This window comes from Bubalus bubalis, chromosome 17 (assembly GCF_019923935.1).
Source record: "Bubalus bubalis isolate 160015118507 breed Murrah chromosome 17, NDDB_SH_1, whole genome shotgun sequence".
In the NCBI taxonomy this organism is placed as follows: Eukaryota; Metazoa; Chordata; class Mammalia; order Artiodactyla; family Bovidae; genus Bubalus; species Bubalus bubalis.
This window is the reverse complement of record NC_059173.1, coordinates 65,774,045-65,788,198: the sequence shown is the minus strand read 5'-3', so window position 1 is coordinate 65,788,198 and position 14,154 is coordinate 65,774,045. Positions and strand designations below refer to the sequence as shown.

Genomic DNA, 14,154 nt, shown 5'->3' with positions numbered 1-14,154 from the left:
AGTCTGGTTCCTTCTGAACAGGCTAACCTGAAGCTGGTGCGCAGTGTCGTCTCTAGTCTCGACTCAGAGAGGGGCTGTCACGTCTTCATCAGCCGTTGGCTGGAGACATCTTTCTTCACGGCTGCTCACCACATGGTACCTTGCTTCTCTCACAGATTGTGTTTGTGACCCGAAACAGCTTAAGACAGAGCTCCTGACTGGTGTTTAGGAGGTGATTTGGTGATAAGTAAGAAAAATTTCTAATATAGTGACCACTTACATCATTCTTTTTTTTTGTTTGTTTTTACCTCTGTGCCCCGTCCTGGGTCCAAGATGACCTAGGTTTCCTTCTGCCTGCTTGTCTTGGAACTTGCCTTTGTCTGTTGGTTCATTCATGAATTTGTTCAGTTATTTATTGAGAACCTACCTCCGTGTGTCTAATCACCAGCGGGAACTCACGTTTGTAAGCAGTGTGCTGCCGTGACTATCCACCTGTCACTGAGGAGGGAGCCCCCACAGACGTGGGAGGTGGAGAGCTGCAGGCTGACCTGCCAAGGCCAGCGCATGGCGGCGGCATCCTTGCCACCCGCAACACGGCCTGAGTATACAGGTCGTCCACACACTAGAGGAAGAGGAGAGAGAAACATGAAAGTCTGGTTGTCCTGTTCTTCTGATCCCCATCTTCTCATCGTCTCCAAACTCCCATCCATCTCCAGGACCTGAGTCCTCCCTAGCCTCCATTCTCTGTCCTATTCCAGTTCCAGACCCAGCAGTTTTGGACCCAAGTGGAAACCACTCACCTGACTGGAGGGTTTTCTTTTGGAAAGAGGATATGAAAGACCCTAAAACAAATACACTGCATCATTAATATATAACAACACATATATATAATATACAACAACACCTATTATATATCCAGGTTTTCTGAATAGAAAGGCTTTCTGTGACTTCAATTTCTCAGATTGGTGTTAAAGGCCAAATTTTTATATCTACCTATTAGAAATCTTGCTAATTACATACTTACGTGACTTTTTAGCAGCATATATGTAACATAATTCAACTTTTACTTAACAATTCACCGTCTCCTTCAGGACTATCAAGTATGTGAGGTTGTAAATACATTCATGCCTTCAGATGTTTTTAAGGTGTATACGCTGTTTACTTTTGTCGTGTTTTCTTTAACTGTACTAGCATTTTGCAGTATCTGTGTCTCTTTCTTTTCTGCTACCTATTATCTTTTTGCTACCCTCAGCCAATCCTGCCTTTAAATCACCATGGGCTGGAAAAATAAACGAACAGTATAATTCCTGAAATCAAGGACAGGCGTTTGTACTTTCAGTTCCATTTGCTTGAATTACTATTTTCCTTGATTTTTTTTAGCCAAATCACTCATCTCCTCCAAGTCTTGGATCCAATAGCTTCTTACAGAAACTTTCCTGATCCACCCTGTTTAAAATATAATGCCTCTCGACACTCTAGAGGTCGCTTTCAGGTCACAGTATTTACTGCTTTCTAACCTGCCTTATAATTTACATATTTGCTACTTGCTTTGACTGTAACCCCACCCCCCTCCCCAGGGCAGGGATCTTTGTGTTTACTGTCACTTCCAAGAGCCCTGATTTGTTTGGAGCCTGGCACACAGGGTCCCCTCAGACTTTCTCAGGGCACACCCTTCAGAAGTCACATCTCATGTGTGCAGTGTCCTAGTAGCCTATATGGTAATTTCTTGAGCCAAAAACTGTCTGCCTCCCCCCACCTCCACCTCAGGGGCTCACCCAGCAGAAGGGACAGCAGGAAGGCACAGCCCCCGGGACCCATATTTCTCTCCTCAGTGTCAGCACTTCCTGCTCTCTGGACTCAGGCTTCCAGGGTGAGGCCAGCTGGGGAGCAGCCTCAGAAGAGGGCAGGACCGGCCTTCTCTCCTGGTTAGATCCTCAGCTGTATCCGCCTCCTCCTGGGTCCTCACCCTGGCCAGGAGCTGAAGAGACCAGACTTGAGAAGTGCAGCTGTGGGACCCAAGAGAGGCACTGGGCTTGAGGTGCCCCCTGCTGTCCAGGGGGGCAAAGTGTCTGGGGCTTTTGCCTCTAGGGGCGGGGAGGGGTGAGCGGTGGGCACAGTTGCTGCTGCCCAGGGCAGGTTGGAGGGCTCGGAAAGGAGTGGAGCCCTGTCTCTAGTAAGGAAATGGAGGATCAGCAGGATTCTTCACAAAAGAAATGAAAAAGAGGAAATTAACCCAAAACCCAGCTAATATTTTCTAATTTTTTTTTTTGTTTTTTTTCCATCTTCCATTACAGTGTTAGTTATAGAATGTATTGCAAGTTAGATTTTCTGGGAAACAGACTGTAAGTCAGAGGTGTGTGTGCAGGAAGTTTATTGGGAAGGAGTCTTAGGATCAACACCTTGGTGGGGGTTGGGGGGAATAGAAACAGGATTGGGCAAAGGCATTGTGATGCATTGGCAACAGAGGCCTCAGCCAATCCCACAGGTTGCTCTGGAGCTTGGATGGCCCTTCAAAGATGCCCTGAAATGAGACGGGAAGGCTGGATCCTTGAACTTCTAAAGGACTGGGTGCAGGTGGCCTCCTGGAGGGGGCATTACCTGGGGAGAAAGATGTCTCTGGTGGCAGCCTTGGAATGGACTTGCCTTTGAGCTGTCAGCGGCCAGCACTCCTGGTTGCTAGGAAATGGAAAGCTTCAGTACTGCCTCTGCCACAGAATTTCTCTCTGCGCCTTTCGTGTTTCCTGTCCCCATTGTTTATAGGTGCTAAGTCTGCAGAGGCAGCATTTAGTAGTGTTAAAGCATGTTGTTGCTCTCTTATATCTTAAACTTTTATGAATTTTGAAAAAAAAAACACCTTAATAATTTTAAAAAATACCAGAAAGTGTAGCTGTTTTGGTTATTATTATTCAGTTATAAGCAACAGAGACTCACTTAAGCTAGCTTAAACAGTGAGAGATTGTTTTAAAGGTATTGTGTGGGCCAAAATGTATCTCCCCACTCTATAGTTGTATAGTTGCAGTCCAAACCCCAAGTACCTTAGAATGTGATCAAATTTTTAGATAGTGTCTCTAACAGAGGTAATTGAGGTTAAGATGAGGTCGTGTGTATGTGTGCTGAGTCACTCAGTCGTGTCTGACTCTTCGCCAACACATGGACTGTAGCCCGCCAGGCTCCTCTCTCCATGGGATTCACCAGGCAAGAATACTGGAGTGAGTTGCCATTTCCTTCTCCAAGGGATCTTCCTGACCCAGAGATCGAACACTCACTTCCTGCGTTGGCAGGTGGATTCTTTACCACTAAGCACCTGGGAAGCCCAAAATGAGATCATTACAATAGGCCTTAACCCAGTATGATGGTGTCCTTATAGGAAGAGGACATTTGAATGCAGACAGACACAGAGAGGGAAGAAGGCCCAGGAAACCTGGATCAGATTGTCCCTTTCATCGCTCTGAAGGAACCCCCCTCCCCCCGCTGACCTCTTAATCTCAGACTTCTCACGTCTAAAACTGTGAGAGAACACATTTCTGGTCTTGAAGCCCCCTTTGTGGTACTTTGTTATGACAGCCTCAGCAAACCACTGCAGGTATCTGAGAAGAGTGAGGAGAGCGGAGTGAGAGGACCTCTGGGGCTGTGCTTGGACAGACTGCAGCCCAGAGCTGGAGCCCAGAGCTGACCGGGGGCTTTGAATCCACAACGTCTCGAGAGCTCAGGGCAGCTGTTCCAAATCCTCACCCTGGTCCTCTGCCGGCAGGATGGCCCAGCCACCCTCCATGTCTTTTCATTCTGTCCCACTGTAAACTACTCAAGTTTTTTCCAAAGAATTTGAACAGTTGATCTTTTCCTACCAGGCCGTAGTTTCATGGCGATGGACTCTACGTGTCCTTGCAGTATGATGCCCTTGCGTCTGTGCCCTCGTGCGTGACAAGCACGCAGGGATATGGCCAGCTCAGCCACAGGGACTGTTGCGGTGGGGAAGTGCCACATGTGCTGTGTCTCAGGACAGTAAGGCGTCTACCTCTTGCAATACGTTTTTCAGATGTTAGAAGTGGACACTTCAAAAAAAATTAATCCTTCCTCCATTTGTTTACCTACTGCCATGACTGTAAATTGTAACCTAATTGATGTTTTGCAAATCTGGTTGTCTTCATTTGTGATTGCTTGAGGGGCTTGGGTCGTGATTTAACACATAAGCTCTAAGAAAGCATTTTGATACGATCAAGGAAATTTGATCGTTAACTGGGTATTAGGTGGTATGAAAGAGTTATTGTTAATTTTGATAGGTGTAACAGTAATAGTGAGTTATGTAAGCAAATGTCCATTCTTACAAGAATGAGAACCCATGAGTCCTTTCTAAATCTAAGCTAAACTCTTGGGAATTCCCTGGCGGTCCACTGGTTAGGACTCGGCACTTTCACTGCCATGGTCCCAGGTTCAGTCCCTGGTCTGGGAACTGAGATCCCACAAGCTTCATGGGGTGACCAAAAAGCTAAACTCTTGTACCATATTGGAGAAATCTCTGGTCTTCAGCCCATAGTACTGTTATTTCCATGGTGATGACTGCACGACCTTAAAGAAGTCACCTTTCCCCTAAGGCCTGTGTTTTCCTGTTGTGCCATGAAGGCACTAGAATCAGCTGATGCTCTCAAAGTTTCTTTGCAGATGTAACATTGATTTATGAATTGCTTATCTATTTGTATTTATTTGTCTTTGTCTATTGCCTCTGTTATCCCTCTACAAATACTTTCTTATTTTTGATTTAGCCATCAAGAAACATTTTGGGTGGGTCTCCCATTTTAATACTCCTTTGCTTCTTCTAAGAAAGAAAGTACGAGTTGAAGCAAAAGAGTAAGTGTTTAATGTCCATTCTAGAGATTTTCCTCTTCCAGCTCTGTGTCTGTCTCATCATGCCCTATCTTTGGGTCCTAGATTCTCTGTTCCCAGACTGTTACCCTGCTATCATTAACGTTATCTTCAAATACCTCTGTTGGTTTGGGAAGTGGCAACATGGTGGTGTTGGTGAAAGCTTTATTAGTTGCCACATGGCTTGTTGCCTAGTTGCCTTTTCATCTCTGCAAAATGGGAATTACATATACCCCACAAGATTTGGGTAGGAATTAAATGAGATACAGGGGGCAAGTACTTAGACTATTTAAGCACAAAACAATAAATAGTAGCCACTGTTTTTATTAGTGTTTTTGTTGAAATAATATCCCAGTTTTAAGTCCTGTCTTAATTCTGTCAAGCAGGTCCTCTTGGTGATGGCTTAGATTGATGTTAACGGTGCCTATAGACCAGGATTTCTCAGCCTTGGCACTGTGGATGTTTGAGGCCAGGTGATTCTTTCTTGTGGGGGGCTGTCCTGTGAATCGGGGGATGTTAAGCAGCATCTCTGGCTTTAACCTGCTGGATGTCAGGAGTACCACCCACCCCTAGTTGTGACAACCAGAAATGTCACCGGTGGGGAGAAGTGGAGCGCAGAGTCACCACCCCTGGTTGAGAACCACGGCTGTAGAGTAAGGATGCCGCTGCAGGTTGCAGTCTTCTCTTGCGCACCCTGAGAACAAAACAGGGGCAGGAGTACATTTGCAGGGGTTTTAGCTTTTTATCTGTGGTTCCAGGAAAGGTAGATGGATTCCATTGTCTCCTTTCTAATTCTATCAGATCAGTCTCTCATACTGGAAAATGGGTAAATCCCTTTATGAAAGTCTTCTAAAGAATTACTGATTTCTCTAGCCAGTGTGTCGCAGGCCCTGGCCTGGCAGCCACAGACAGCTGTGCCCTCTATTCAAAGATCCAGTTCGGTCTTATTTTCCACTAAACAGTATGTCTTGGAACTAGCGCATATACTTGGCATTTATGTCAGGGCCAAGGCCTGCACAACCTTCTAGAGACAGCCCTCTTCCTCTTCCTGCCCTTTGCCTCACTGGCCTGCACTCACTTTCTCCACAGGGACAGTCCTGCTCTGAGCTCCTGCCTATGTGCCCTGGGTCCTGCTGCCTTTTAATCAGTCTCCCTTTGCAGGAGTTGCTTCTGTTCTTTTGATCACTAAAGTAAAATATTTTTTGTTTATTCACTTGAATTTATAATAAATGAATTTTTCCTTTCCCTTTTGACAGCTAGCTTTCTTAGTCTATTGCTTTCATTTTGTTATTTAGAAAATAAGATTTGATACTTTCTCTTTCAATACAGTATAATAGATACTGTTAGCAGATCAGGAAGATGATGACGGCAGTTTTTCTCTTCTCAAGGTTGTTCTCACCTATTCAGAAGAAGTAAAGCTGTGTGCAGTCAGTTTCTGAAGGAATATAGCAAGAGGCACGAATAACTAGAATCAACGGGCAGGTGTGATTTTGGAGTTGTACAAAGGTCTTTAATAGAGCTTACTAATAGTGAATGGAGGTAATTTGGTATAGTGGAAGGAGCCGAATCTTTTGAGTCAGACAGTCCTGAATAAATCTGTTAAATATTCAGTGTGTGAACTTAGCAAGTTACTTAACCTCTTTGATCCTCAGTTGTTGTTGTTGTGTGTGTGTTTTCATTTGTAAAAGTGGAATAAATAATGCCTTCTTGAGTTGTTAGGGCCAGATAAGATAATTTTTAAAGTGGCCGGTATAGTAATTGATACAAAGAAGATATAAAGTGAATACAAGTTCCTGCCATAGTTGGAGGTGAGATAAAGATGTCATGACACCCAGAGAAACCACTTTGGCAGGCAGCAGGACTTGGCTCAAGTCATCTCAGCCTAGACTCTGGACTCAGCTTTTTAGCTTCTGAAATTCTTGTCAGAGCACCTAGAATAGATTAAATTCAAGAGACTGACTCACTAAAATTTAAGAGACTTGTGCATAAACCAGGATGTTGATTTGCAATGAGGACTATTCGTGTTTTTCATTTGGCATTTTAATTTTTCCCTACCTGGGCACATCTTCTTGATGTTGAGTAGGGAAACCAAATTAGTAAAAAAGAGTGATGGTTTGAAGAGGCTTCAAAGATCAGAACAAGTGGAACTGGCAAATCTCTACAAGCATTTCACTCAAGAGGATGAAATATCCCTTCTTCTAAAAAGAACTGGGTGAAAGAGTGCTTCTCCAAAACAGAACATGTTTTTCTAAATAAATACAAAGTTTATGTTTATCAGACTCAGAGTCTCTCTCCTTTTACAGCCCAGGGTCTGATGAACACAAAGGCATCTGGCTTTTGTTTTCTTCGATTCCATGTGGAGACCCTTCCTCTTCCTAATGATGTTCTTCAGTTAGTGCCAAATACTGTTGGTAACACTTAAGCTTTCCCCAGTATGGGTCTCATTCCTGGTATGCTGCCTTGAGATTATACCCAAATCTCCATGTTTAGCTTATTCCTAAAACACAGAATCATGTATTTACTGATATTTTGTGCATCCTTTGTACAGAAAACTCTTTTTCATCTCATTCATTATGTGTATGTTTTACTTGTTAAGTTTCAGGTTTTGAAGATTTTGGTGAGCAGTTGGTAGGGCGGTGCTGTGTAGTTCCCATTCCCCCATCACCAAAGGCCAGTGAGTGGTTAGTTAGTTTTCCGGTGCTACGGTATTAAAAAGTATTACCTAAGACATCAGGCGTGTGAAACAAGCAAACATAACGCCTTGAGCTGAGAGTTGTATCAAACAACTTCTAAAGTAACTTCCAACTATTTTATGATTTTAAAACCTGTTTTTATCTCTTTACTTGATTTCTTGGCTTTAATAGAACATGTTTTTCTAAATAAATACAAAGGTTATCTTCATCAGACTAAGAGTCTCTCTCCTTTTGCAGCCTAGGGTGGATCTTTAGGTCCATCCTCTTCACCATATTCTTTTGTCATTTCTTACTTATTTAGTGTCTCATATATTTAACAAGTTCATCTTCTGCTGAAGCACTTTTCCAGTGCCAGTTATGCCTTGCTTGCAATTCTGTAGTGCTGTCATCTAAAAAATAAATCCTGAGATCTTATAAACATGCACAGTGTTCTTTTGAGGATAGATTGTAATTGGTCTTTGAATCCTGCTTATATTTTGCATAATTTTTGCATTGGGGAAATTAATTTTTTTCAATGTTCTTAACTATTTTCTTCATGTCTGGAAGGATTTTTGATGGCCCAGATTTAACTTCCTTATTTTTATGTAACTATCTTATCTTTGCAGTTATTAATGAAAATTTTCATTTTCAAACTGATTTTATTGGTATTGAATGAAATTTGAGCAAGAAATGTTCACTTTGCTGCCGTTCATTTTACCGTCTTCCTGAAACTCCTAATTGTTTTTCACTATTATTTGTCTAGTAATATGGAATATCCTGAATCATTTTAATCAGTATCTTATGAAATTGATAAATTAACTCACTGCTGGCCAGCGTAAAATCTCGTGTTCTTAGCAGCTCTTCATATATCAAGAAAAGGATGGGATTCAAGCAGCCATACAGTTCTTAGTACAACCATGCAGTGCTCTCAGTGGGATGAACAGGAGACTCAGAAATACCCTCTGCCCAAACTTCAATTTAGCCCCGCCCCAGGCCTCTGCTTAATGTTTGACTGCTAGAGAGAGTCAGTTTTCCCCTCCAGACCCTTCCCTATTGCATTTGGAGAAGGTGGCCATTGTGTCTGCGGTGATTCTTGCCTCCTGATACTTACACCTTGTCGAGTCACTTCTAAAGAATAGAATACAACAGAAGTAATGAGATGTCTTTCTGGTTATAGAAAGACTGCAGCTTCTGTTTGGGGTGTTCTCTGTCACTTTATCTTGGATCCTCACTGTGTGTGACACCAACTGCCCTCTCTCCCCACAGAGAGGCCTCTGAGAGTGACCCTGAAGTAGGTTCTTCCTGCCAGTAGTTGAACTTGAAGATGACTGCAGTTTGCAGCAAGCAGCCTCTTGAAACACCGTTAGCAGGAACTACCTAGTTAAGTCTCCCTGATTCACAGACACTGAGAGATAGTAGATGTTGTCTCCAGTTTGGGGGTAATTTGTTATACAGCAGTAGATAGCTAACATGCTGTGCTAGGCTCCTCTTGCCTAATGTGCTTCCACTGAAACCTGCTAGTTCTCCGAGTCCCTGATTTTTCTTTAGAACTCAGTCTAGTCCCAGATTGGATGGTTTTCACTGAATTCAGCCAAGGGCAAGGTATTTCACCTCTCTGGACCCTAGCTACTGCTTCTGTAGAATGTGGGGGACTGATTGGGTCAGGGATTTCCAGATCCCTTTCAGCCCTAAAGTTCTTTGCTTCTGTATTTCTCCAGGCCCCGACTCCAGTTTCATGTTAAAAATGAATATGAGAAATAATAGAATCAACCAAACTTTATTCACACGGGGGAACTTGCTTTCCATGTTGACCTATAGGAGACAAGGCAGCAAGCGGATTTGGCTCCTGGGGGCTGTGCTTAGAGGTAGCTGACCTGCTTCTTTCTTGCTGAATCTTCAAAATCTCTCCTCAAAATCCTCAACTTAAAGCATTTCCTCTTTCTCCCTCAGCTAGTTAGGGTGGCCCCAGGAATATGAGAGGCAGAAGCATTACCGGGAAGAACCTGGAGAAGTCTGACCTGGGGGTAGCAGAAAGGTCAGCATGTGAGATGGCTGACTTCTCAATCCAAGACTTGTAGAAACTGATGCTTGTAAATACTCCAGGCTTGTCGATTCCGATGCAGTTTGATCCCCAGCTCATCACTCCTGCTAGAACCCAGAAGTCCTTCACTCTGCACATCAGGGGATCTCCTCTCCTGGCCTGAAGGAGAGACGACATATGGCTACGCATGCACAGGGCAAGAGACTCATAGTTCAGCCAAGAGTTGTGGAGTCCGGGCCTGTCCCAGGACCCCTGGGTTCACCCGGGCCCACAAGAGCTACGAGACATGGGGGAAGCACCCTGGGGACACCGAGAGCTGTGGAGTCTGGGCCTGTCCCGGCACTCCTGGGTTCATCTGGGCCCACAGAGCTACAAGACATGGAGGAAGCATGCTGGGGACAGGCGGAGCTCTGTGCCTGTGGGAAGGGATTCTTACTATACACATATCTGGCTCCCCCACTGGGAGCCGGGAACAGATCATGGCTTCACTGATGGGCTCGACTCCTCGTAACAAGCTTTCTTTCTGATATTTCTTGCATGTCTGGAGATCGATGCGTTGCACTTTTAGCTCCTTCAGTGTGTAAGGTGGTGTCATGGCTGTAAGGTCAAAAAGGCAAAGCTGTCTTAAAAATTAGGAAGCAACTTTCAGCTTTGGATACAATTTCATGCCTTTAATTTTCAGGGATATCTCTGATTTCAAGTTTCTGCCCCCCATCATAGGCACTACTCTGATTTCTCATTTGGCACATGGTCTCATGGCTGCAGTCCCTAGGTCTGAATAAGACTAAAGGCAGTTGTTCCTGCTCAGATACCACAGAGAGCCGAAGAATCTTTTGATTTGGGAAAATGTACGATAATGAAGATGTGAGATTATGTTGTTTGACATGTACTTTTTATGTTCCAAAGAACGTAAGAAGGTGGATCTGATACACTGAGAGAGTCAAGACTGCTGGTGTGAAATCCTCTCAGTCTGACTCGGGACCTGCTGAGGATCCATGTTCATGTCTGCTTCCCCGTCCGCCAGCCCACACACGTTCTACCAGGTGCTGGAGGAGAACTGGGAACCCTGCTCTCATTAAGTTCAATGCCTTGGCCTTTTCACTTTTAAGGTCTTAGCAGTATTGTGAAATAGGAGCAAAAGCTGCTGTGAATAAGCAGAGTAATCCTAGCAGCAGAAGTATGGAGGACGCAGAGGGAAGCTGGGGGTTAGAGGAGCACTGAAGTCTGCAGTCCTTCGGATCAGTTGCTGGAGAGGGAGAGCACACCGTATCTTGTGCCAGGAGTGGGATAGCGAGTAGGGGGAGGGAAGGCCAGTGGAGCAAACCGAGCTCAGAAAGTCTACTTATCCTCACATTGGACTATCCCAGAATTGTCCCATCCAGTCACCCAGCAGGAGGTGGCGTTCTTCAGCTGGACTGCTGATGTCGGGAGACAGATGGGCAGGACAAGGGGGCTGAAGGAAAGTGGGCGGGCCAGCTCTGCCACAGCGATGGCACTAGATGCGTGTCCCTGGACATCAGGGTAGGGAATAATCCTGGACACAGGGATGATCGTTGTTTTGGAGCCTTGGTAGCCAGAGACCTGAAGTGATCCCACCAGAACCTCATATTTTCTGGTGTCCTTCGACCTGAGAAGGAGCAGAACAAGTAGCATGGGTTTCTTGTGCCTCAGCCCCAGCAGAGCCCATAGTTCTGGAGGTTGCATTTTTCACCTGGCTAAGCATCGTTTCTTCAATAAGTGCTTAGTATCTCCTGAATATATAAATGAAACTTAGCATCTGGCTGTCATAGGGCTTTTGGTCTCAAGGGTTGTATGTCTGTGTCAAGAAAGATAGAGAGGTTGGGAGAGAGGGAGGGAGGCAGAGACAACACACAAGTGAACAAGTATAAAATTTTTAAGTGTGAAAAATCTTATGAAGAAAATCAACAGGATTTTAAGGTAGAAAGTAAAAGATGAGGGAAGAGCCTATGAATTGGATCAGGGAAGGTCTTGTTGAACAGAGAACCTTTCAACTGAGTCCCACAGGGCAGGAGTCAGCCATGTGAAGAGCTATAAGGAAAAGCATTCCAGAGGAAACAGCATATGCAAAGGCACTGAGGGTGGGAAAGAGCTCTGCACTTTCTAGAAATAGAAATAAACCTGGAGTAGAATGGGCTGATGTGGAGATAAGCAGATACCTGGTAATTCATGGCTTACAGATTTTATTCTAGGTTCCTGAGCAGTGACTGGAGGATTTGAAGGAAGGAATGACATGATTTTGCTTCTGATAAAAAAAAAAAAATCACTTTGTTGTGTGCATAAAGGTAGCAAAAAACAGTTGTTGTGATGTGGATGAACCTAGAGCCTGTGATACAGAGTGAAGTAAGTCAGAAAGAGAAAAACAAATACTGAATATGGGTACTGATGAACCTATTTGCAGGGCAGGAATAGAGGTAAGATATAGAGAAGGGACTGGTGGACACAGAGGGGGAAAAGAGAGGGTGGGATGAATTGAGAGAGTAACATGGATATGAACCGTACCATGTGTGAAATAGACAGCTAGTGGGAAGCTGCTGCTAACACAGGGAGCTCAGCTCGGTGCTCTGTGATGGTCTTGATGGGTGAGACGTGAGATGAGGGGCTGGGAGGGATAATTGAGAGGGAGGGGATGTATGTATACGTATGGTTGATTCATATGATTGTACTACAGAAACCATGATGTTGTATAGCAATTATATTCCAATTAAAAAAAAAAACCTATTATGCTGTTGCAGTGGTCCAGGACAGCTGTGCTATAGAGTCAAGAGTACTTTGTGGAAGTAAAACTGAAGAATTAAGTGTTTGCAGTGAATGTGGAGGGTAAGGGAAAGTGAGGCTTCGTGTTTCTGAGCAACTGGGTATGTTATCGCATGAGATGGGAAGAAAGGGAGAGAAAGGTTTGGGATATTGGTGGCGGTAAAATTGTAGTTCCCATTTGATCACGTTGTCTTTGAGATAGCAGTGAGACAGCTGAATAGAAATGCATCAGAACTAGTTAGGAGCTGCTGATGAAAATGTGGATGCTATCAACCGATCTATGACCTTTTAAGCCATAGGAATAGGAGGGCCACCTAGAGAGAGGGAAGAGGGCTCAGAACCATGCACCCAGAATGGCGTCAAGATGTGGGTAGAGAATTAGATGGGGGAGAGTGGGAAACTTTTTTAGATGTTCATTTCAGTCCGGGAGTTGGTGATGGACAGGGAGGCCTGGCCTGCTGAGATTCATTGGGTCGCGAAGAGTTGGACACAACTGAGCGACTGATCTGATCTGATCTGATCTTCAGTCAAGATGATTTTCAAATGTGAGGAACCCTGCCTAGTCCTGAACTGAGAGCTAGGGCAGGAAACATTTGGACTTCCTTCTTAGGAACAGGTACTGTTTCGGGCAGTGCTGGACAGACTCCTCTGCCCTTAGCCCAGGAGCCCCAGCCACCCACCTCCCTGATGGGTCTCCCCTAAGCAGGGCCCGCACTCACCGGAAGCAGCTTGCCACTGTCAGCACCCACTGCTTTGAGATGAGGGAGGCGGCACAGACGTGAGACAAGCCTTGGCGGATGCTGACCTGCCAGGGCCACTGCCCCACGTTGGCCTCCAGGCCGGAGACGATGCCAGATAAAACCGCAGGCCGCCCGCAGACTGCCGACGGAGAAGAGAGAGGCCTGGAGGCCTGCCCGGGACCCTGCCCCCGCCCTGCCTCCCCACGCCGGTGTCCTCTCCTCGGCACCAGGCCCCTTTCCGTGCTCCCCGGGCACGTGGACCCTGAGGCGGCGCCTTACTTGACTTGACGAGATCCTTGGGTTCCTCCTCATCTGTGCCTGCAGAGAAAGGGGGCAGTGTGGGGGACCCCCAGGATGGCTTCTTATTTACAAGGGTCCCTGAGGCCCCCGCCAGGGCTCTCTTCATCCCGAGTTCACCTGAGATTCCCAACAGAAGAGGCAGTAGGAAGACGCAGCCCGCAGGGCCCATGTTTCTATCCTCAGAGTCTCCTCCTGCTTTCTGGACTCGGATCCCAGGGCGAGATCTAGGCAGCAGCCTAGGAGGGGGACTCAGGCGCTCCTGGGCTTCCCCCTCTTCTTCGGTCCGCACTCTGTCCAGCCAGATCCTGGAGGGTGCGGCCGCAGGACCCGGGGGAGGAGCCAGGGCCTCAGCGCCCCCTGCTGCCCAGGCGGACCAGGGTGCGGGGGCTCCTGCCTGTGGAGGGAGGAAGAGTAGTGGGGGTGGGTGCTAGGAGGAGCGGGGCTTGGTTGGCACAGAGACCCTGGTGTGGGCCGAGGCGGAGTTCGCAGGCTCCCTGTGCCTCATCTGCCCCGTCTCAGGGGTCCGCCTGCTTGCTCCCACCTACTCCCACTCTCTGCCCCCCAGCCACTCGCCGTGCCAGCCAGTCGTGACCTGAGGCAAGTCCCTGAACTTGGGTCACGAAGGGCCGTGCCAAGGTCTGCCCCAAGTCCTTGGCCTTGAGAATAGCTGTAGGACTGATAAGATAAAGAGGAAATAAGGCAGTCAGTTAGCTGACCAATATGTTCTGCTTTCTCACTCGCCCTTTTGTGCTTCGGTCTCTACCTGTTGTAATTGGTTCTTTGGCTT

General features: G+C 46.0%; 1 protein-coding gene and 1 non-coding gene across 6 annotated transcripts in view; one reads left to right on the top strand and one right to left on the bottom strand.

Moving 5' to 3' along the window:
* The window catches only part of SH3D19 (SH3 domain containing 19), a 194,804-nt gene that overhangs the window by 40,810 nt on the left and 139,840 nt on the right, over positions 1-14,154 (top strand). The window lies entirely within an intron of this gene.
* Positions 9,464-11,044, bottom strand: LOC102414353. Its single transcript, XR_006545699.1, has 3 exons — positions 10,905-11,044; positions 9,989-10,149; positions 9,464-9,711 (listed from the first exon to the last, which is right to left on the bottom strand). It is a non-coding gene; the product is annotated as an uncharacterized LOC102414353 (transcript).